The 21,884-nt window shown below is 48.0% G+C and overlaps 1 protein-coding gene across 5 annotated transcripts in view; it reads right to left on the reverse strand.

Moving 5' to 3' along the window:
• KYAT1 (kynurenine aminotransferase 1) overlaps nucleotides 1–21,884 on the reverse strand; it is an 825,974-nt gene that overhangs the window by 634,014 nt on the left and 170,076 nt on the right. The window lies entirely within an intron of this gene.

Genomic DNA, 21,884 nt, shown 5'->3' on the forward strand with positions numbered 1-21,884 from the left:
TAGAATCAAGACTGACGATAGCAAAGGATGAGCTCTCGAGGATAAAAGACATATGCCAACGAACAGCACTAGATGCAACTAGATCAGGGCGTACGTCCAGAGCGCTAGGTGAAAATAGAAAGCCCGAAGAGGGGTGGAAAAAGGGTGAGATTTTGTTCAGAATTGAGGAAGAACCAACGCGAATAATAGAAGTAGGGCCCGGAGAGGGAGATGTTGCAAGCGAAGAGAGGCGGGGGGGAATTAGAGAGGAGTTGCTGTGTGATATAAGGGACGAGGTAGAAGAAAGCGACAGGTTGAGTATGGCGATAGGAGGGGGAAGCGAGGGGGAGGAAGGTACGTGTTCACTGAGAACCCTGGATGATGAGTGGACGGGGCGACTAAGGAACAGAGTGGGAAAAATGGCATCACTGGGGACATCAACAACTCAAACGGGTCCGCACGGAACGACAAAAGGAAGGCTACAGCTCCCGTTGATACACAGGGGAGGAGGGAGGCCTAACTATATCCCATGGGCACAGATGGATAAAGCCAATTTATTAAAGCTATTGCCCCCGTTGTCAGGAGGGGCAAGTAAGTGGATATATGCCTTTGAGAAACATACTGCCGGGGTACCCCTAGCCATAGGAGATGTAAAAAGTCTACTCGTATCAGCAGTAGGTGACCAGGCTGAAAGGGTATGGGTTAAGGCCGGTTTCCCGGGAGTAACGTTAGACTGTGACCGCCATGATGGGGCATCCTTTAACACGGTGCGTGCCAGGGTGTGGGATGCCTTACGCTAAACATTCCCAGACACACCGGACTTGCAGTCAGTGATGCAGTGTACAATGAATGACGGGGAAGAGGCTATGGATTATATTTTTCGGGTCCAAGAGATGTGGAGAGCAGAAACGGGCACGCCCTGGTATCAATCGACATCTTTATTTTATTTTATTATAAAGAGAGGGCTCCCAAAGGAAGTGCAGAAGGCGCTTGACAAGATAGCAGGTATTGAAGCAAAGGGATGGCCAGAAATTCAGAGCATAATAGTACACCATTGTAAAAGAATCAAGGAGAGGGAGAAGGAGGTGGCGCAGAAAAGATTGGCAGACGAGGCGAAGTTAGTACAGTCAAAGTTAGTGAAGGTTGCAGCAGCAGTAGCCGCGCTCCCACACAGTAGAGAGGGAGATGAGGAGGAGGAGGGGCTGATAGCACTCCAAGGAAGGGTGGCAACTAATTGGGCAGGACCAGCACAGCGGCAGTGGACTGAGCAGGAGCAAGGTGGAAGCCCGCAGTGGCAAGAGTGGACCCCTCGAGGGGGACGAGGTGGGTACAGGGGCCGGAGAGGAGGCGTACAGGGGTATGGGGGAATGGGAGGAAATGGATGGCAGGGTCCCAGGGGCCCCCAAGGGAGTTGCTGGAACTGTGGACGATGGGGACATTACTCCAGGGAGTGCAGAAGTAGACAAAACAATGGGTTACAGGAGGGGGAGACTTATGGTCATCCACACCCGGGAAGCCCATATGGTCTCCCAATGGGACAGCAGCAACTAAGAAACCCCGGCCAGGGTACCACGGGCCAGCAACAAGGACACCAGTATAGGACACAGAACCACCCCCAAAACAATGACAGTATGCAATACACGCCAGGTAACCCTTTCGCGACAACAGCAAACGGGGCCCCCGCGCCAGCACCTTACAGCGGCATGTCGGTAGTTTCCGGGAATGTCTTTAATGAGGGAGGGGCGACGAGATACCCCGCATAGGACAGCCCACAGAGAACACTTGCGTGTCCAGTTCTATCCACCACCTACAATGCAGCAGAGGAACCATTGGTAGGGGCGCAGATAGGAGACAAGCAGTTTATATTCATGGTTGATTCGGGAGCGGAGAAATCATGTATCAGGGAGGGCCGATTCCCGTTATCTAACAGGAAGTTAGAGACGCAGGGGTTCTCTGGGGCTGTAGTTGAAGTTCCTTACACAGAAGTTTTGGATGTAACAGTGGGGGGTAAGACTGTGAAGGCACCCTTATTGTATTACGAACATTCCCCAATTAACTTGCTAGGGAGGGATCTCCTGAGTAAACTCAACATGACCATATCACTTACCGAGAGAGGGATAGTGTGTTCCACACCCGGGATATGCCCCTTGCGTGCAATGTTGGTAGTGCAAGCCTACACAACCACGCAGGAAATACGAGGACTGCCACAAAATGAGGAAATGTTTATCAAAGGGCTGAAGACTCTGGCCCTCATAATTCCCGAGTTGAGAAGCATGGATTGGAGGATCCCGGCGGAGTTCCTCTTCCGCCCCATAGTATGCCCCAACACAGCACCAGGATCAGTGGTATCGTTAGATTTGCACGCTGTGCAAGTGTCAGCAAAAAGAATAGCTGTGATCGGAGTGGACGAGGAAGGGTGTGAGTGGCGCACAGTGCTATGCACAAACGCCAACATCGCCCTGCGAGAGGTAACAGATGAGGATCTCTTTTCAGACTCAGAAGGGGATGGTGAAATAGTGATGGAAATAGCGATGCCCTGTGATATTTTAATACAAGCAAGGGAGACTCCCGTCCAATTGATGACAGTGGTAGGAGCACCACCGTCGTTTTTTGATGACGACATGAGGCTCGTACCAAACAACTTATGGACAACAGGCCCCCATGATGTGGGACTGTTGCATGGAGTACAGCCTGTGGTAATAAAGCTAAAGCAAGGAGCAATTTTACCACGAGTTAAACAGTATCCTCTGTCTCGTGAAGCTGAAGAAGGGATAAAAGAGACAATAAATGCCCTACTAGCACAAGGGATAATAGTGCCTTCAAACTCCCCATGTAACACTTGTATTTATCCGATCAAAAAAGCAAAAGGGGGGTCTTGGAGGATGATACAGGACTTACGCCCCCTCAATGATGTAATTCAGAAGGAGTTCCCTCTAGTCCCGAACCCCGCATCAATACTATGCAGCATCCCGAAAGAGGCATCACATTTCACAGTAGTGGATTTGAAAAACGCATTTTTCTCTATACCCCTGGCTGAAGAGAGTAGATACCTTACCGCCTTCACACTGGGGGGTAAAAGGTATGAGCATTGCAGATTACCACAGGGTTACTGCGAGAGCCCGAGCATCTTCAATCGCGTATTACATGAAGACCTAGGAAACCTATCAGTTGAGAGCACCATTATTCAGTACGTAGACGATCTACTAGTCTGCGCACGAAACGAAGAGACATGCAGAACAGATTCCATAACATTATTGACTTTGCTGGCCAACAAGGGGTACAAAGTGGACAAGGGAAAGCTACAATACTGTCTGACAGAGGTCCTGTACCTAGGACAGCTGATTTCAAGAGATGGGAAAAGAATAATACCAGACAGGGTAGAAGCCATAAGATCAGTACAAGAACCCACAACAGTAAAAGACATGCAGAAATTTTTGGGAATGTGCAATTACTGCCGAGCATGGATATTAGATTATGCGGCATACACCAGACCCCTATTACAAGCATTAAAGGTAGCCCAACAGGAGAACAGGAAGGTGGAATGGACGGAAGAGATGAGTTCCTCCTTCCAAACACTAAAAGAGTTGATTTCAAGCGCCCCAGTACTCGCAAACCCTGATTATGGACGCGAGTTTTACCTATTCTCACACTGCAAGGAAACACTGATGACAGCAGTCCTGACACAAAAAACTTCCTTAGGACACAAGCCATTGGCTTACTATAGTGGCACTTTAGATGCCGTGATGCAGGGCCATTTCGCGTGCGAGCAATCACTCGCTGCAGCCGCGTTCGCGATTGAGAAAAGTGCCACAGTAGTAATGGGATGCCCTGTGACATTGTTTGTGGAACATTCATTATTTGCAATACTCGAGAGATCAAAAAGCACACTGACCACACAGCGGGCGACCGCCTACGAGATTATACTGTCCAGTGCCAACATCCATATAGTGAGATGCAAGACAGTGAACCCCGCCACATTCATTACAGAAGCGTGCACGCTCGAAGACATGCAGAACCACGATTGCGCAACCTACACAGGAGAAAGTGGGGAGGAGACAGTGGTGTGTGAGAACGCTCTAAGCGAAGGGGAAGTATACTTTGTGGATGGGTCCGCATCAATTGACGCGGACACGGGAGAAAAACACGTTGGCATGGCAGTGGTGAGGTTAGAAGACGGTGAGTATGAAACACTGGTACAATACCGTCTCCCATCACATTACTCCGCGCAGGCAGCAGAACTGATTGCACTCATAGAAGCACTACATGCAGCAAAGGGTTGTGCAGTGACGATATACACAGACTCAGCTTACATGACAACGACAGTACATGGAGGCCTAGCAAGATGGGGGCGGAGGGGCTTTAGGAGGGCAGATGGAACACCTATACAGCATGCAGAATTGTTAAAAGAGTTAATTGAGGCCCTGCAAAACCCCACTGCAGTAGCAATAGTAAAGTGCCAAGCACATACATCCAACACAGATGTTGTGTCTTTAGGGAACGCGGCAGCGGACGCTGCCGCCAAGGAGGCTTCCTATTTTCAGAAAAATGACACAGGTGAATACATGCTTAAGGACAAAACAAACGAAGAGCCCCCAGAGGGATATAATATCATGCCCATACCACAAATAATAGAATTGCAGGAAGGAGCCAGTGCAGAGGAAAAACTATTGTGGACAAAGCGAGGGTGCAGCAAGTCAGGAACAGACCTGCTGTGGAGGCAAAATAACTCGGGGAAGGTGGTAATGCCAATTCAGCTACTAGAGATTGCATTTCAACAGCTACACTTCCCTGCACATAACACCAAACAACACATCGCAGCAGAAATACAGGAAGAATGGTTCGTGCCCTGTCTCCAGGAGCGTGTGTCTCGATTGGCAATGGAATGTACAACATGCCAAATATACAATTCAGGGATGACATTACACACTCTCCGGGGAACAATCCCTAAACCCATTGGCCCATTCAAGGAACTACATATAGATTACGCAGACATGGGGGAAAGGTGTAATGGTGCACGGTACATGATTGTGGTCGTGTGCCCATTTTCAAGGTGGGTGGAAGCAGGACCCTGCGCGCGACCCGATGCCAAGAGCGCCGCCAAGTTCCTAGTAAGGGAGGTATTCCCGCGCTGGGGAATTTGTGACGTGATCCGCTCAGACAATGGCACTCATTTTGTGAATGAGCTTTTTAAGGAAGTGACTACATTGTTGGGAATAAAACATAAATTATGCTCAATTTATCATCCTCAAAGTAATGGCGTAGTGGAAAAGATGAACGGACTGTTGAAGGGCAGGTTATCAAAACTATGCTTCTCATTGAAAAAGAATTGGATTTACTGCCTACCGCTTGCGCTATTTGAGTTACGAAACCAGCCAAGCAAAGACCACCATTTGTCCCCGCACGAGATCGTGACTGGGAGACGGATGAACACAGCACATTCACCACTGCGCGAACACTCAGACGCTCACAGAAGCGCCGCGATATTGGGAGATGAGTTCACAGACTATTTAAAGAAACTGACAAGGGCAGCGCGCGTGATAGCAAAGCAATTGTCCCCACCCTTCACTAGAGAAGAGGGAAATGTAACAGGCGCTGTCACGGAGCCAGGGCAACAACTACAGCTAATGCCAGGCGACTGGATATATGTCAGAAGTTTTGTGCGTCGGTGGAATGCACCACGATTCCATGGCCCATATGAAGTAATATTTTGCACGCCTACGGCGGTAAAGGTCAAAGGGTTGAGGTACTGGGTGCACTTGACCGATGTACGGAAGGCATATAGCAACGTACAAGAGGAGGTAGATGGGGAGGCACAGACAACAGCAAACGCTGCAACTGAGCAGAATGACTGAAAATGAACTTGCGTGTATGTGCTGGTACTGAATTTGAAGAAATGCACAACTGATAAAGATGCAAAAAAAAAAAAAAAAAAAAGCAAAAAAGAGAGGAAAATTTTGTTTTAAACTTTCATCTTGTTGAGTGTGAATATATATATATATATATATATAATGGAATGCCAAACTATAAGCTTGTATACACCCTTGTCTGTGAATACCCCTCCCCATATCCCCACCCGCTTCCATTCCCCGTCACATGTATATTGGCACTGATGGTGCCAACAAAATGTTTACATGTATGCACTCAATGCACTTTTATATCTTAAAACAGGAGCTTCCATGGCATCTAACGGGCGGCCTGCAACGGATAGATTTACTAGAATTAGAGAATGGTTAACTGTGAAATGCATATATTCGTATGAATGTGGACTATCTGCGTGCATTATATTGTTTTTTACATTATTATTTGGTCTGGTTACATACTGGTTCATAGCGTTCATCTCTATCGAGATGAACGAGGGGGGAGGGAGCAACACAACTACTGGGACCAATACAACTGCAAGTGTCAATGCAACTACAAGCGAAGGTGATTTTTTGATATGGGACGGAACTAAACTTGTGTGGGGCTACTATACTACGTCATCCAATGTTGTCATCTCACACGATGGAGGGCCAAAGGGTAAAAGACAAAACAACACACTGTCCCCACCTGAGATGTCTAATTACAATGCTCACAGTTTAAACGACCGAAATCCCTCTGCCATATCCTGGTTGTATAATACCCCCACCAGCCAACCTGCCCCCACGGCCATAGAGAATCAAAGAATGAGAGAAACACATGAAATATTATATGATGACTGGGTGAAGGGGGGCGGGAATGAGAAAGGGGGGTCTAGTTTGTCCCTTGCCCAGGGAATCGGGAAGAATATGAGGAATAAGAACAATAGACGGAAGAGGGAAGCAGGGAGGAGGAAGTATGAGTACTATGGGCTAGGTTTAGATAAGATGGAAGACCCACGACACCCCCACCAAACAAATAAGTAGTATGCAGACATGAGTGCCACAGCTAAACAAACAACAAACGAGAGTTGTTATGTTTGCTCCCTCATCCCTCACGCATCAGGTACACCCAAAGTACTGTTACCCAAAGAGTTGCCGATTATAGATGCCCAATGTCTCCTTCATCTCACGTTGTGCAGAATTAAGAACACCTTCCAGGCACATGAAGTGACTTTTCAAATGCTGCAGAACGAGAAAACGTGCTACCCAAAACCGTCAGGGGTTGTATGTCTGAAAGAACCATTTTTTGCAATCGAAGGGACACTTTTTTCTGATAACAAGTGGAAGAACGAAGAAGTAATGTGTAAAGCTGAAGCACTGAGGGGTATGGCACCGGAGAAATTGCAATGGATAGAAGAAACATGCACACCCGTATGGAGAGAACACATTTCAAAACTAACCTGGGTTACGCCCATCGAAAAGCCTTTCAAGTTGCAGAATGAAATAGACTATGAACTATGTTTCAAAGGAGAGGGGAGAACGTCCATGGGGACGAACAAGAAGTGCAACAAAACCCTCACTATCCCAGACCTAAGAAAAGGGACTGCGGCCCTTATGGACACGTATTGGGTTTGTGGCAACCAGGCATACCTACACCTCCCCCCGTCGTGGAGTGGCAGCTGCTCAATGGCCACTCTGCACTCAGCTCTGATGGTGATACCAGAAAGCCACATCAATGGAAGCAAAAGGACACAGGAACGCACACAACAGAGTGTGGCCCAACCAACTGCAGAACCACAAATGTATGTCCTGTCTTCTGGAAGCAAGGAAGAGGTGCTGACCCGCAACAGACGAGCATCAAACTATATATCAAAGGCATCATCAGAACTATTGGCCCAGATCCCAGACAAATATCGATTATTCAGCTCAGCAGAAACATTTTTTGCCTCGCTCGTATCAAGTGTCCAGGCAAGGGCTAACGCAAAATGGCTCCAGATAACCCGCTGGGAATTAATTCAGCTGGCGAACGACACTGAAGAAGGTTTTAACATAATAAAGGTCGAACTAAGAGCCTTGCGACTGATGACCATGCAAAACAGGTATGTCCTGGACCTGTTGACGGCGATGGACGGCGGTGTTTGCCGAAAAATAGGAAGTGCCTGCTGCACTTTCGTACCTTCTGAAGACGCAGAGAACGGCTCCCTGTCCCATGTGATCGAAGCAGTCCACAACCTAGGAGAAAAAATGAAGATGGAAGGCGGAGCAGAAGATAGTACATGGTTCGATAACCTCTTCTCCTGGGTCCCCTCATGGCTTGGAACAACGATGAAATTTTTAATGCCAGCTGTGGTGTTCCTCCTTTTGATTTTCTGCCTATGCCAGGTGGGTCTTCGAGTCTGTGCTAACGCAGTACCAAATGGTGCAATGATGATGGTGACAATGGGCAACTCACACGGTACAATAAAAACGATGCAAGAAGCACAAGTACAAACAGGGGTAGACAACACACCCAGGTACCAACTGGTGCCCATGTACCACGACAAGGATATTGTAGATAAGCTTTGGCACACCACCATCAAAGAGCCCCACATACTAGAATGGTACGAGGAAGTATGGGTAGATTTGGAAGCAGATGGTGGGTGCATATATCTTACGTATACTCCAGATGAATACGCCAGGAGAGGTGAGAGTTTAAGGGGGGTGTGCAGAGCATGGATGCCTATCAAAGGAACTCCTGCATGGGATGAGGCGGTGATGGACGAAGCAGAGTGTAGGAGGATAGAGGAGTTAAAGAATTCGTTACTTAAGTAACGAAAGGGGGGAAATGTAGGGGAGGACTGGTCCAGGAGACCCCTCTCGCCTGCGTTTCTTCCCCAGGTGAGGGCTATGGCCCATTGGGCGTTCCCTCATGCCACCCGGGCCCAGGTGGTGGAGGGCTCACCCACTGGAGACATTGCCCACACGTATCGAATGCCCACACGTATTGATTACAACACAAATTTAGCTAGGCCCAGAAACCATTCTTTGCCCGGTAAAGATGGTGTGAGCTCAGCGCACTGTAGCGTGGCCCCCACCCTTGGAGAACATCCCTGTTGCCGCAGCACCATGGCAGATCCGCTGCGAGCACGTTCCCACGAATAAGACGGACATGAGCTAGCGCAATACGCTAACATTGTAACAGTTCACCTCCCGCAGTGTACCATCACTATCAGCATGACCCGGCCAGCAGGCCTGAACAATGAGAAGAACAGTAAAATGGTCCTCTGATGGCAGACAGTCTTTATATATATGTATATATTAATGTCAAGACCTCTTGCATTATTTCTTTCTTCCACAAAATACAAACGCCTGTAGAATGTATTAAAATGAGAGAGTATGCTCCCATGATATAAGCTATGGCGAGCTCGCACCATTGCAGGTGGATGCTAATGATAAAGGAACGCTCCAGGGATCTGTTCGTTGCGTGTATCACTGGGCAGCCTACCTCACATGGTTTCGCGCCATAACTAAAGTTAATGCTGCTAGAGTACACGAGAAAGCGGATGCAACTATACTATGAACTCATGTAAAGAATGCGCGAGAGTGCACTTATCATGTGTGAATGTCTGAGCCCCTCATATGCCACCACCGTCACGTACAGTGGCGGGTCGTTTTCTATGTACTCCACTGATCTAACCACTACCTCATTTACTGCGAATGTATATGCATGTAACTAAAACACTGTAGCTGCTAGAATATAATGTACAAATATGGTGCTCGGACTGGGTATAATCGAAACGCACCCAGCAAAGGTTAAATGCATGTTTTGAAGTGATTTTAAATAAGTATTATAGAAAGTATTCAAATGTTTGCGATGTCTTTACCTATATTCGGCAACACACGAGGGAGATACCTTTGTGAAAGCGTACAAGGTCTTGATGTATCCCCCTCCCTCCCTCAGAAGGCTGCCAAGACATGAGAACAGAGCCCCGCTCTGCGTTATCACGCCTCCCCCGACCCGACTGGAGCCGCTTCAAAGACTTGTAGCCCCACTGCAGCACCCAAGGCCGCGGCCAGCCACCTGCATTATTTACAGCACAGCAGTAAACCTTAGTTTAAACTCAAGCGCCCCCTCGTAAACCCCACAACCCACCGGACTGTCTCAGACTTATGGCCCGGTGCAATCAGGACACCCAACACTTTGACAACACACAGCGAAACATCCATAACCACTTCTAACAAGACAGAAAGACCTGTACCACCCGCCCCAGTCCCCGAAGCTTAGCCCCTCGACCTACGGTCCCGGTCAACAGATCACGAGTAACCAGGCCGCGATATATTATCTCCAAACCCCTCACAAGGGGCATTCCTCCTGTGTTGCATTAACCTATTGAAAGATTTACTAAAGAAGATAGAACTGTAAATGACTGAATGACTGCGGTGTGCATGGCAGAGGGCAAGTAAGTCAGAAAAGGCATTCATCTCTGCCACAGGCCGCCTCGGCACACCAACACCGCCCGGATGAACTCAAGCCGACCTGCCAGGCCCAGCCCAACCCACGAGGGTGACCAGTGACGTCCTCCAGCCAAGACCAACCACACCGCAGCAGCACCTATAGTTAGTCGTCGCCACCCAATCCCAATGAACTTGTGCCCCCTATAGTATGTAGGTTTTGATGACGTTTTTTATAAATATATACGCCTGTCTTTGCTATTGTCAGACAGAGCGCTCTCGGAGTTTGCAGAGTTCTTTGCATGCCCAATTCTGATTGATAAACTCCCATTTACGCTCACCCGCACTCTGTCCTGGCCTTATTCCCATTTTGGGAGAGTCCTTCATTGTCTCTCATTGCGGGGAGGATCGTGCTGTTTGGGGACGCCTGCTTTCAACGCTCACGAGTCTCTTGCAAGTTGCGAGGTAAGTGATGTTTTTGGATCCATTTGGTATTTGCCCCATATCTTACAACATAGAACGCTAGACTTTAATTTAAAGATTTCACCTAATGTTCTACGTAGTAACGGCCTGCTAAAGCCGCGTTCATATGAATCGCACTGCCGGCCCCATTTTTCAAGAAGGATGATCACATTTTGAACCGCAGCTTTTATAATACAATATGGGCTGGTATCGGCACTCCGTCAATGAATGTGATTCACTATATATATCTTCGGCACGCAAAGGCGCTCACATGTGCATTTTTGCAATGGAGTCAACACTTTACCTTTCACGATCACCTTTTGAACCACAGATTTTTAATACAATAAGGGCTGGTAACAGCACTTCACTAACGAATACTAATTACTATATTCCATCGCACGCAAATGCACTCACATGCGCATATGTGTGATCGAGTCACAATATTAGATCTATAACGTTACAAATGCATTCTCTCAGCCTTTGCGTTTACCATTAACACAGGCACTCTGACACTACACCATACAATATTCCAGTTGTATCACACTAACGGGCAGTATGTTGTATATATTTTTTCAGACAATGAGGGATTTAACCCATGGAACATGATACTCCACAAATTTGGTAAGCTCATGGTGTTTGATGTTCGAAAAATCATGCATTTCAATTTTTCTCAAAGATTTTATTTCATTTCTTTCTTTGGAGCAATTTTATCGAATGAACACATGTTATCTCTTCTCCCTCTCTCCCTAATCAATCCTAAACGATATCTGGCAGAAGAGTATACCAGGGGACCTGAAGAACCTACTAAAGGATTCCTAGCAGGGGAGTATACCAGGAGGAACACTGAAGTCACAGGAAGAAACAAACATACTTACTTAGCAAAGGTATACCAGAGACTCTAGGAAAGCAAACACTTGAAGTTGTCAAGTTGAACAAAGACCTTTGCATGTTGAGACCAAATAATCCAATCAGAGTGGTGTACCCGGAGACATGAAGGATTCCTAATAGACACGCGCATTAGGTGATTGGTCAAGATGCCAAAGTGGTTAAAGAGAACCTTATTTGAAATAACTCATCTGAACAAGATCCTTTTTGTGAAATGAGTGCAAAGAACTCTGGGAAGAGCTGAATGGTATGTGTGAAGGAATCATGACGCAAGACACAGATTCAAAGTTCAAAATAAAGTACTTTATTAAATCAAATAATCAAATGTCAGGAAGGTAAAAGGCCCGACTTGCCCTATGCTAAGGTGGGATTTCCCTACCTGAACGAAGCTAAGGAGAGTCTGAGTCAAAGAGTTCAAGTTAAAGGTCTGTCTGTGTCCAAAACCCATCCTTGCCCTCACAACTAAAGCTAACCAATGTGTAGGTGTCAATAATACAATTGTGATTAACACAAAGTTCTGAGCTTCTTCCAGCTCTTAGCCTCCACTTCAGCTCCCCATCCCCAAGTTCAAGAAAGTTCCACAAAAGTCTCAAGATTATCTTTCTCGGGTCCAAGGCAATACAGTTCGACACAATCCTCGGGGTTCCCTTCCCCAAGTTCCAAGCAGCACAGTTCAAAAGAAAAGGGTCTTGAGGCTTTTTTCTCTGAAAACAACACTTGCAGTTCCACACGTCTCGGGATTCCCTTGCCCAAGACATTAACTCTGTCACTTATACTTACTTCAGTTTTTTCAAAATGTTTAACGCAACTCAAGGTCAACCTGACCCTCCTTTTGGATTGTAACACCAGTTCACTTACAGTGCTTCACCTTGGTTTGTTTCACAATGTCTTTGATTTTCATCATTTTGGGATCGCTGGTCTAGGCGCATTTGTCAGACCACATGGTCCACCCATCACAGGTCGTGCAACCAGGAACCCCAGGCTCTCCAGCACACACAGGTTCTTCTGCACTAGTCTCTGTGTACAGATTCACATTCACTTAGTTTACTTTCTTGCCTTTTGGCCCTGTGTGCAGTTTCACACTCTCCTGGCTTCTCCTGGTTAGACTCTTGGCTTTGCCATAACGTGTCACACAGTTCCTGTCAGCCTTTGGGCCTAGCCGTACTGTGTCCATTTATAAAATTGACTTTGTGGTGGTCTTTTTCATGCCCCACCTTTCTGTTGCATTCTTTCACACTTGCGCTCTTTTGAAAAGTTGCTTTCAAATGGGCACTTTCCCTTTTGGCTTTCAGCTTTACCCATAACGTTTTCTTGAGTTCTGAATTCAATAGGCTTACTTTAGCATTATGTCAAGTTTCATTCAGTTAGGTATTCGATAAACGTAATTCAGCTTTGTTTCAAAGATTCAGTCAGTTTAGTATTCAATGTAACTCATACGGCACTTGATTGCCTATGCATAGCCCTCTAGGAGCGCCCCAGTGCTGAGTGACTTTCCATGACACTCACCGGTCCTCGCGTTCCTCTCCGGTGGATCTGCTTCCTCTCTTCCGCCTCTCGGGTCCGCAGAACGGCCTAAGAACGTCGGCAGCTCTGCTGCTTCGGCACGGTCCAAGATGGATCGCACTCCTCCGTCCTTCTTGGGAATAAGGAAGTAGGGAGTGTACCAACCCTGGTTTCTCTCTGCTGCAGGTACCATCTCTAATGCACCTTTCTCCAACAGGATGAGAATCTCCTGTTGGAGGAGCGGATCTGGAACCAAGGTCGATCTGGCTTTTGGGGGGCAATCGGGAGGTCTCTTTAGGAAAGGGAGACAGCATCTCTTTAGGAAAGGGAGACAGTAACTAGGGTGAACAGTAGAGGTTGATGGCGAAATTGAGTGAAGGCATCAGCTCAGTGCAGCAGTATCGGAAAACTGTGGCAATGGAGAGGTAGGAGAATAGCAGGCCACCACAGCCGGAATGGGGGGGTTAACACTCAGGCCCCATCCACAAAGGAGGATATCAAGTATATACTGCAAGACATTTGGGCGCTACGAGGTGAACTACAGGGCATCGGTTTGAGACTTAAGAAGCAGAGTGGATGGGCTTGAAAAAAAGTTTGAAGGCATTGAGAATAATCACCTCAGTGCAGATCTCTTTAAAATTAAGTTCTAGGGGAGGCTGTCGGATCTGGAGACCATAGATGAGGATTACCAACAGAAATGATGATCTCGAAAATTCTAGAATGCAGAAACAATTTCTGGAATTTTGGACTGAAGGAATGAAAGGGAGAGTCAGCAAGTGATGTATTAAAGATGATCGAAAGGAACTGGTTAATACCATGTTGTCAGACATGGGCGGAAAGGAAGTGAAAATTGAAAGAGCACACCAAGGAGGTATGGCTAGAGGTAGAGGCCTGAGATCAGTGGTGGTGAAGTTCTTGAGAGATACTGAGAAAGCTGCAGTGTTGGAAAAGGTGAAATGTCTACGCACTATACAGTACGAGGTGGATACTGTACAAATTTACCAGGACCTTTCGAATTCCACATTGGCCAGGTGCAGGGACTGTCAACCTCTCAAATCTTGGCTATCAGACAGGGGAATACGTTGCAGGTGGACATAACCATTTGCCTTGGTGTTCGAGATCAAGAAAGTCGATTATCGGACAACTAAAGGTTCCAAGGTGGAACAGGTTTTGCAGCACCTCTCGGAGGGCGAAAAAGAGAGAGATGGTGGCCTGGTCGAGGCCGCTTGATCCGCTGCGAATCAAGAAGTATTGAGGGGACTGATGCAATGTAAAAAGGTTCCCAAAGGGTGAGAATTTCAGAGGCTAAACACTCCCTGGCCGGTGAAGTGAAGTGAGGGGGGTCGGATTTTCGGTTACTAGAGTGAAATGGACTCTCAAGCAGTCTAATGTGACAGTGCTTATTCATGTGATTTGTTGAAGTTTGTTGGTGGGGACGGGGGTGGTGGTATGTCCTCCTTAGGTGAAACAATTTTCGATGGTTGTCTCACAGGCATGTGGGTTTGGGGTTATGGTTGGGGGAGGTGTTATGGGGTTTGAGGTAGGGAAGTTGGGAGGGGGTACGTGGCATTTGAAAAGAAGGGTGAAAAGGAAATATGGCGGGTGTGTATGCTATAGGCAGGGAAAAGGTGGCAACGATAAGAGGTAATAAGGGGGGACGGGCAGAATGCCTGCTTATTGAGACTCTGAACGTGAAGTGCTTGAATTCCCCAACAAAGCGTTTGTTAATTGCAAGGGAATTTCATAGAGCAGGGTTGCATGTGATGATATTGCAGGAAATTCAGGTGGTGGGGGAGAAGAGACGTATTTCTTCTGGGCTGATTGGGGGGGTATTCTGGGCATCTGGCAAAGTCAAGAAGGGTGCGGTAGGGATCCTGCTGTACAAGCGGTTAAGGATGGAAAGCGTAGTGGCCTGGAAGGAGCAAAGCAGGAGGGCTCTGATGGTATTGGGCATGAGAGAAGATGTCTGGCTGTCACTGGCAACGATATACTGCCCCCAATCAAGGACAGATGGCTTTCTTCGAGGAGACTTTGTCCCAATTAATTCAGGAAGTTAAGAGACCTCTCATACTGGCAGGGGATTTTAACATGTGGGCCGACCCTAGTTTGGACAGAAGGGCCCTGGGTGTTGATGGGGACCAGGTGAAAGGAGCAGTGAGAGGTGGGCTACGAGAATGCTTGGACTTGTATGGCTTTGTAGGATGTGTGGAGACAGCTCCATCTTGATGAACAGGGGGTTTACATTTTATTCCCCCCCACCCACCCTTCATGGCACCAATACGCGTATTGATTATATTTGTGTGGGTAAGGAAAGGATGGGTAGAGTGGGATCCTGTGAACTTGTGCCTATCAGTTGGTCGGATCACAATGGGGTCCACATAGAATTGTCACTCGTGGGGTTGCATTGTCGGGACTCGCAGTGGAGATGCAATGATTCACTGTGGAAGGATGTAATGTTTCAGGAGGAGATGAGGGGTGTGATTAAGGAATATTTTGAAGTAAATTAGAAAGGGGAAGTGGACTATTGTACTGTTTGGGAAGTGGCCATGGTGACCTGGCGCTGATTATTGATTGGGGAAGATGCGAATAAGAAAATAGAACAAAATGTTCGAGATTAGACTGAGGAGGGAAATTGGTTCTTTGGAACAGAGAATACCAGTCTGTGAGGTAGGCAGAGGGGGGTTGATCAAGGAAGTGAGAGGGAAAACGGAGGAAATGAAATCCCTTGAAAGGGGAAAGGTGATATGATAGGCTATATGATATGATATGATATGATAGGCTAGTTATAAGCGGACCCGGGGGATCGAACCTGTGTTGCTCCTTGTCGTCTTGCTTCCAAGGCAAGCACATTGCCCCTGAGCTATCCTCCAGAGTCAACTACAATTCCTAAAACAGAAATTTTACGAAAGAGGCCCTCCTCGGACTTCGCAGAAGGCAAGTGGGCAAAGCACCTGGGGATGATGGTTATACAACCGGGTTTTATATGTCTTTTGCAGGACTTCTGTCCCCATACTTGGTCAAATGGTTCCACCATATTTTTGACACTGGGAGGGCTCTGGGATCCTTCTGTAGGGTCCTGATATCAGTGATCCCCAAGGGGGTTGGGGGAGCTTCGACTTTGTGGATCTTATCGCCCCATAGTGCTGCTTAATGTGGAAGCAAAAATCTTTACTAGAGTGTTGGTCTCTAGACTGGAGAAATGTGATGCCTTGTCTGGTTCACGCCGACCAGGTGGGATTTATTAAGGGAAGACAGTGTGCAGACACTTTGAGGAAGATGCTGCATCTTTCGGACATGGCTTGTTGGAGGGGGGGGGCAGTCCAAACCTCTCATCTTTGATAGGGTCGATTGGGCTTTCTTGTATGCAGTCTTGGGTGAGCATGGGTTCAGAGGGCACGTCCTTAACTGCATTGGAGCACTGCACTCAGGCCCAACAGCAAGGGTGGCAGTGAATGGGAGGTATTCTAGAGCGTTTGAGTTGCACAGGGGAACCAGACAGGGGTGTCCGGCCTTGCCCCTACTTTTTGCACGAACGATGGATCCACTGGCCGAGAGGCTTAGGTGTACCCCCCAAGTGGAAGGCATTCAGGTAGGGGATTCTGAATTTAAACTGGGGCAGTATACGGATGATGTCTTGGTGCATATACTTAATCCACACACGGCTCTGTCCAGGCAGCGTTGACAGTGATAGGACAATATGGGGAGTTGTCTGGCTTTAAGATCAATGGGGCCAAGTGCATTCTATTCGGCTTTGATGAGGTGGGAGCTAGGGATTCTGGGAAACTTTAGCAGCGAGGGATGGAGGTGATAGTAGAGAGGTTTTGCCATCTTGGGGTAGTCACCACCAGAATGTTGAGTGACCTATGTGAGGCCAACCACCCACCTTTGCTCCAAACATTGTATTGGGAGATAAACTGAGGAAGCTTACTATGTCATGTATGGGTCGTCTCAATTCATTAAAAATTAACTTCTTCGCTTGGATTTTGTACCCATTTCAGATGCTCCCGATAATGGTACCGGATGCACTACCCAAGGAAGCCAAGGGGTGCATGCTTTGCTTTTTGTGGCAAAGGAAGAAACCGCATGTGGCTTACAACACTTTGGTGTAGCCCAAGGAGTGTGGGGTTCCCACACCTTCACATGTACTATAAGGCATCACAGTAGAGGGCGCCAATTCCTCACTTGAGGAAAGACACAGGAAGGCAGTGGGTCTCCTTGCAAAATGATCTTTTGCCACCAGCATTCGAGGGTGAGTGGTTGTGGGTCCCTAGAGAGAAAATACCATGCAGGATTCGAAAACATTGCTGTAAAGTCCAGAGGGAGTACCTGTATTTCTGCCCCTACACAGTTGGGGGAGAGGCACAGAGTACCCCAGCCAAGGTTCTCTAATGGCAGGAATGGACGAGCAAGCAAGGCCAAGGAGATGCGGGCAGGTTCTTAGGTACAGTGAATCCCCAAGCACCCACATAGGAATGTCTACACACTAGGTTATGGGCTAACAAAGTACTTTTATATAAAATAAGGTTCAGCTAAATATATACATGAATAAATAACACACTTTGTACTGAGGCAACACTATCCTAATAAAAGTAACTATATACACATTAGAATTAATACAGGAGGTGTTGCTTTCGCGTTCTGTTATCTTAGTCATAAAATTCACTATATTTGGTATTTATTTTTCTTTATTGATACAATCACCCTTAAACATTGTGGTGACTATTAGTGGTATGGTGGTGGCTACAGTGGGTCACACTTTTCATTTATTTTATTTTGCACTCTTTATGGTGATATGGTAAGCGCCATCTCCCTGTATTATTTTTTTGTGATCACTACTAATATAGTTTTCCCTTGGTAGTTTTCTTCTTTACCTGGCCAATCCTGTCTTCTGTTGCATCGGTGACACTCATGGATATTTCACTTTTAATAGATTTTATTTATTTATTGAACATTTGTATGGTGCCTACACAGCTGGAAGTGTTTCCAGGTGCCACAAGACAAAAAGGGAAGGGGGACGAAAGAGAAAAACAATAATAACCGTCCTACTAGGCCTTTTGACATTCAGATTGTGCAAGTGCAGTAACACAAAGTGTGCAGGGGGATTGGAGGGGGAGGGGCAGGGAGAGAGAAGGGGTTGAGGTAGAGGTGCAGGTGGGAGGGGTCCCAGGGAATAGGTAAATACAAGGGGGAGCCCAAGAGGGCGAGTGGCAGGGGAATAAGTGGTAGGGGTGAAAAGTGTGAGGACGAGGATAGACCAACCTCAGTGGGCTAGTCAGGGAAAGGAGCCCAAAGGTAAGTGCTTGTAAAGAGTGCAGGGGGAAGACTGGTCGAAGGAAGGCCTGGCTGCGGAAGACTCATAAGGGTCACAGGCAACCAGTCGTAGCAGCAGTTGGAGGCTAGCAAGGAAGGTGGAAATGGAAGGAGTAAGAGAAAAGAAAGGTCTTGAGAAGTTTAAGAAACCTAAGGAGATCCGGCTCAAGAAGTAGAGGAGCCGGGAGGCCATTCCAGAGGGAGGCTCCCACAGAGGAGAGCGATCTACCCCCCACTCTCTGATCGAATAATAGTCTGATCTGCAGAGAGCTGGAGCTTGTGGCTCGAAGGACTCTAGCAGGGAGGTATTTAGGGAGCGAGTTGGATATAGCGAGGTCCCCAACTCCAGAAAGCCTTGTGGATGTTGTAGAGGGTCTTGAATTTGATCCTTGCAGCCACCGGAAGCCAGTGGAGAGATTTCAGGGCTTGAGAGAGGCAGACCCTGGGTTTGAGGCCAAGGATAAGTCTTGCAGTACTATTCTGGATTAGTTGAAGAGGGCAGAGGGTGGAAAGAGGAAGGTTAAGGAAGAGGCTGTTGCAATAATCTAGCCTGAGAAAACCAGAGCACTGGAGACTTTGAGTTTCTGGGGGAAGGTGAGGAAGGGGAGAATGACTGAGGAGGTAAAGCTGAAAGTGGGCCTTCTTGGCAAGGTCAGCAATGGTGGGGGGGAGAAGGAGAGAGATGAGTCAAAGATGATACCCAGGTTTTTTGCCTCACAAGAGGTTGAGGGGAGTGGGTCCAAGGAGGGTGGCCAGAGAGTAGGAGGGAAGGAGGAGGCAGGAGTCCCAATAAGAAGGATCTCAGTCTTACTGGCATTGAGGCAGAGGTCATTATTAGCACACCATGCCCGGATAGCAGTCAGACAGTTGGGAATGAGTGAGGAAGGATAGGAGGAAGAGGAGGGAAGTTTGAAGGAAAGCTGTGTGTTTTCAGTGTAGCACTGGAAATGAGGAGAGAAGGTGGAGAGCAGGTGGGCGAGAGGGTCAAGGGAAATATTGAAAAGCCATGGTGAGAGGATAGAGCCCTGAGGGACGCTGCAAGTAGTGAGTGAATTACAGGAGAGAAAAGGGCCCAGTTGCACTTGGGAGGGCCGATTAAAGAGGAAAGAGGTCAACCAGTCCAGTGCCCGGTCCGTGATGCCCAGGGTATCATGGAGACGATTTATGAGGGTGAGGTGATTGACCATGTTAAAGGCAGAGGACAGATCGAGGAGGATGAGAACGGAGGAGAGTTGGAGTCGAGGTTTGAGAGCAAGTCATCACGGGTGTTCAGATGAGCAGTTTCCATGCCTCTGACTGCTCTGAAGCCAGACAGAGACAACCAACAGATTCAGTGTGATGGTTTAGTTGGGAGATGACCAACCTCTTCAAGAGTTTATCCAAAAAGGAGGTAGTGGAGATAGGTTGTTAGTTAGCTGGGCAGGAAGGGTCCGCAGATGGCTTTTTTAAGAGGATGTGCACAAGAGAGTGCTTGAGGGGTGATAGGAAGGAGCCAGTGGCAAAAGAGTGGTTACAGAACTCAGCCAAGGAGAGAGCGAGAGAGGCAATGTTGTCCTCGATAGTTCTAGAGGAGCGGGAAACACCTGTTTGGGAGGAGACTTTCATAGAGCAGACTGTCTTGGTGACCTCATCAGGTGATACAGGTGAGAAGGAGGAAAGTAGGGAAGAAGGAGAGAGGGGGGGCCAAGGTAGGCCTGTGAGCAGAGGTAGGAGGGAGGGGAGGGGAAGGGAGTAGAGGAGAGAGAGGACCGGATGTCCTGAGGTTTGGTAGTGAAATGGGAGGCCAATGCCGTGCAGAGGGTGTGGGAAGGCAGAAAAGAGGTTGAGACTGCAGTAGGATTGGCAAGTTCCTTGCAAATTTTGAAAGGTTCAGCCCTGTTTGTGGTCGCAGAGTTGCAGGCTTGTATAATGCCATACTTCTTGGGAGAAGATGGAGAGTCTGTATTGTCTTTGGAGCAGGCGACAGGCTAGTTTATCATAGGACGAGCTGGAAGCCAGCCACTTCCTTTCCGCAGCTTTGCACTTGCGTTTCAGCACGGCTACGTCAGAGTCATACCAACTATTGCATTGGAAGTAGGCTTCATGCGGATCCTCATGGCAGGGGCAAGGGTGGTGTTGGAGATGGATAGGTGAAGGTTAGAATCAGTGTGAGAATAGCATGAGTGGCGGGGAATGAAGGAGGCAGCAAAAGCAGCTGACACCCGCTTCATCGGTATAATGACGGAGACACAGACTGGCATTGCGGGCAGGGGATTAGCCGAGGACCCAGGGAGCTCCAGATGGGAGGAGAGGGGAACATGATCAGACCAGGAGAGAGGAGTAGTGAGAGGGTTAGAGATGGGGAAGTCAGCTGAGATAAGCACATCCAAAGTGTGCCCGGCAGAGTAAGTGGGCCCAGAGGGAAGAATAGTGAGGGAGAGAGTCACAGAGGTTGCAGAGGCCTAAGGTAGCTGCATTAAGAGAGTCAAGATGGATATTGACATCTCTGAAGAGGAGGAGCTTAGGAGTACACGGTGAGAAGAGAAGAGGCAAGATCTGCCCACTCCAAAAGGAAGAGGGAGATCGGCCCAAGGGTCCTGTAGATGGTAGTGAGAGTGAGCAGGAAGGTAGGAGAGACGCCAAGCTTGCAGACAAGACATTCGAAGGAAGAGTAGTATTGAGTGGGTATGATGAAAGCAGGGACCCACTCAGGGAAGATCAGGGCCACTCCACCTCCAAACCGGTTAGACCTGGGCTTGGAGAGGATATTGTAGCCCTCAGGAAGGAGAGTGTCAAAAGCAGTTACAGACCTGGCATTGAACCACATCTCGGAGAGAACAAGGACAAATTCTTCAAGGAGGCGACAGATGTCAGAGGAGTGTTTAACAGCAGAACGAGAAATCAGGGTAGCCAAGTGAAGCTGGTTACCACCTTTAAATATCTTCCGAGGAGGGCTACAGGGACGTAGTAGATTGATTGGCCCTAAAGGTCTTCAACAGAGACATCAGAGCTGCACACCCTGCTGGCAGCCCCTAAAGGTCTTCAACAGAGACACCAGAGCTGCACACCCTGCTGCCAGGCCCTAAAGACCTCAACAGGGACATGAGAGCTGCACACCCTGCTGGCAGGCCCTAAAGGTCTTCAACAGAGACACCAGAGCTGCACACCCTGCTGCCAGTAACTAAAGGCCTCAACAGGGACATCAGAGCTGCACACCCTGCTGGCAGGCCCTACAGGCCTCAACAGAGACATCAGAGCTGCACACCCTGCTGGCAGGCCCTAAAGGTCTTCAACAGAGACACCAGAGCTGCACACCCTGCTGGCAGGCCCTACAGGCCTCAACAGAGTCATCAGAGCTGCACACCCTGCTGGCAGGCCCTAAAGACCTCAACAGAGACACCAGAGCTGCACACCCTGCTGGCAGGCCCTACATGCCTCAACAGAGTCATCAGAGCTGCACACCCTGCTGGCAGGCCCTAAAGACCTCAACAGGGACAT

Source organism: Ambystoma mexicanum, chromosome 8 (genome assembly GCF_040938575.1).
Source record: "Ambystoma mexicanum isolate Mex_15411 chromosome 8, UKY_AmexF1_1, whole genome shotgun sequence".
Lineage (NCBI taxonomy): Eukaryota > Metazoa > Chordata > Amphibia > Caudata > Ambystomatidae > Ambystoma > Ambystoma mexicanum.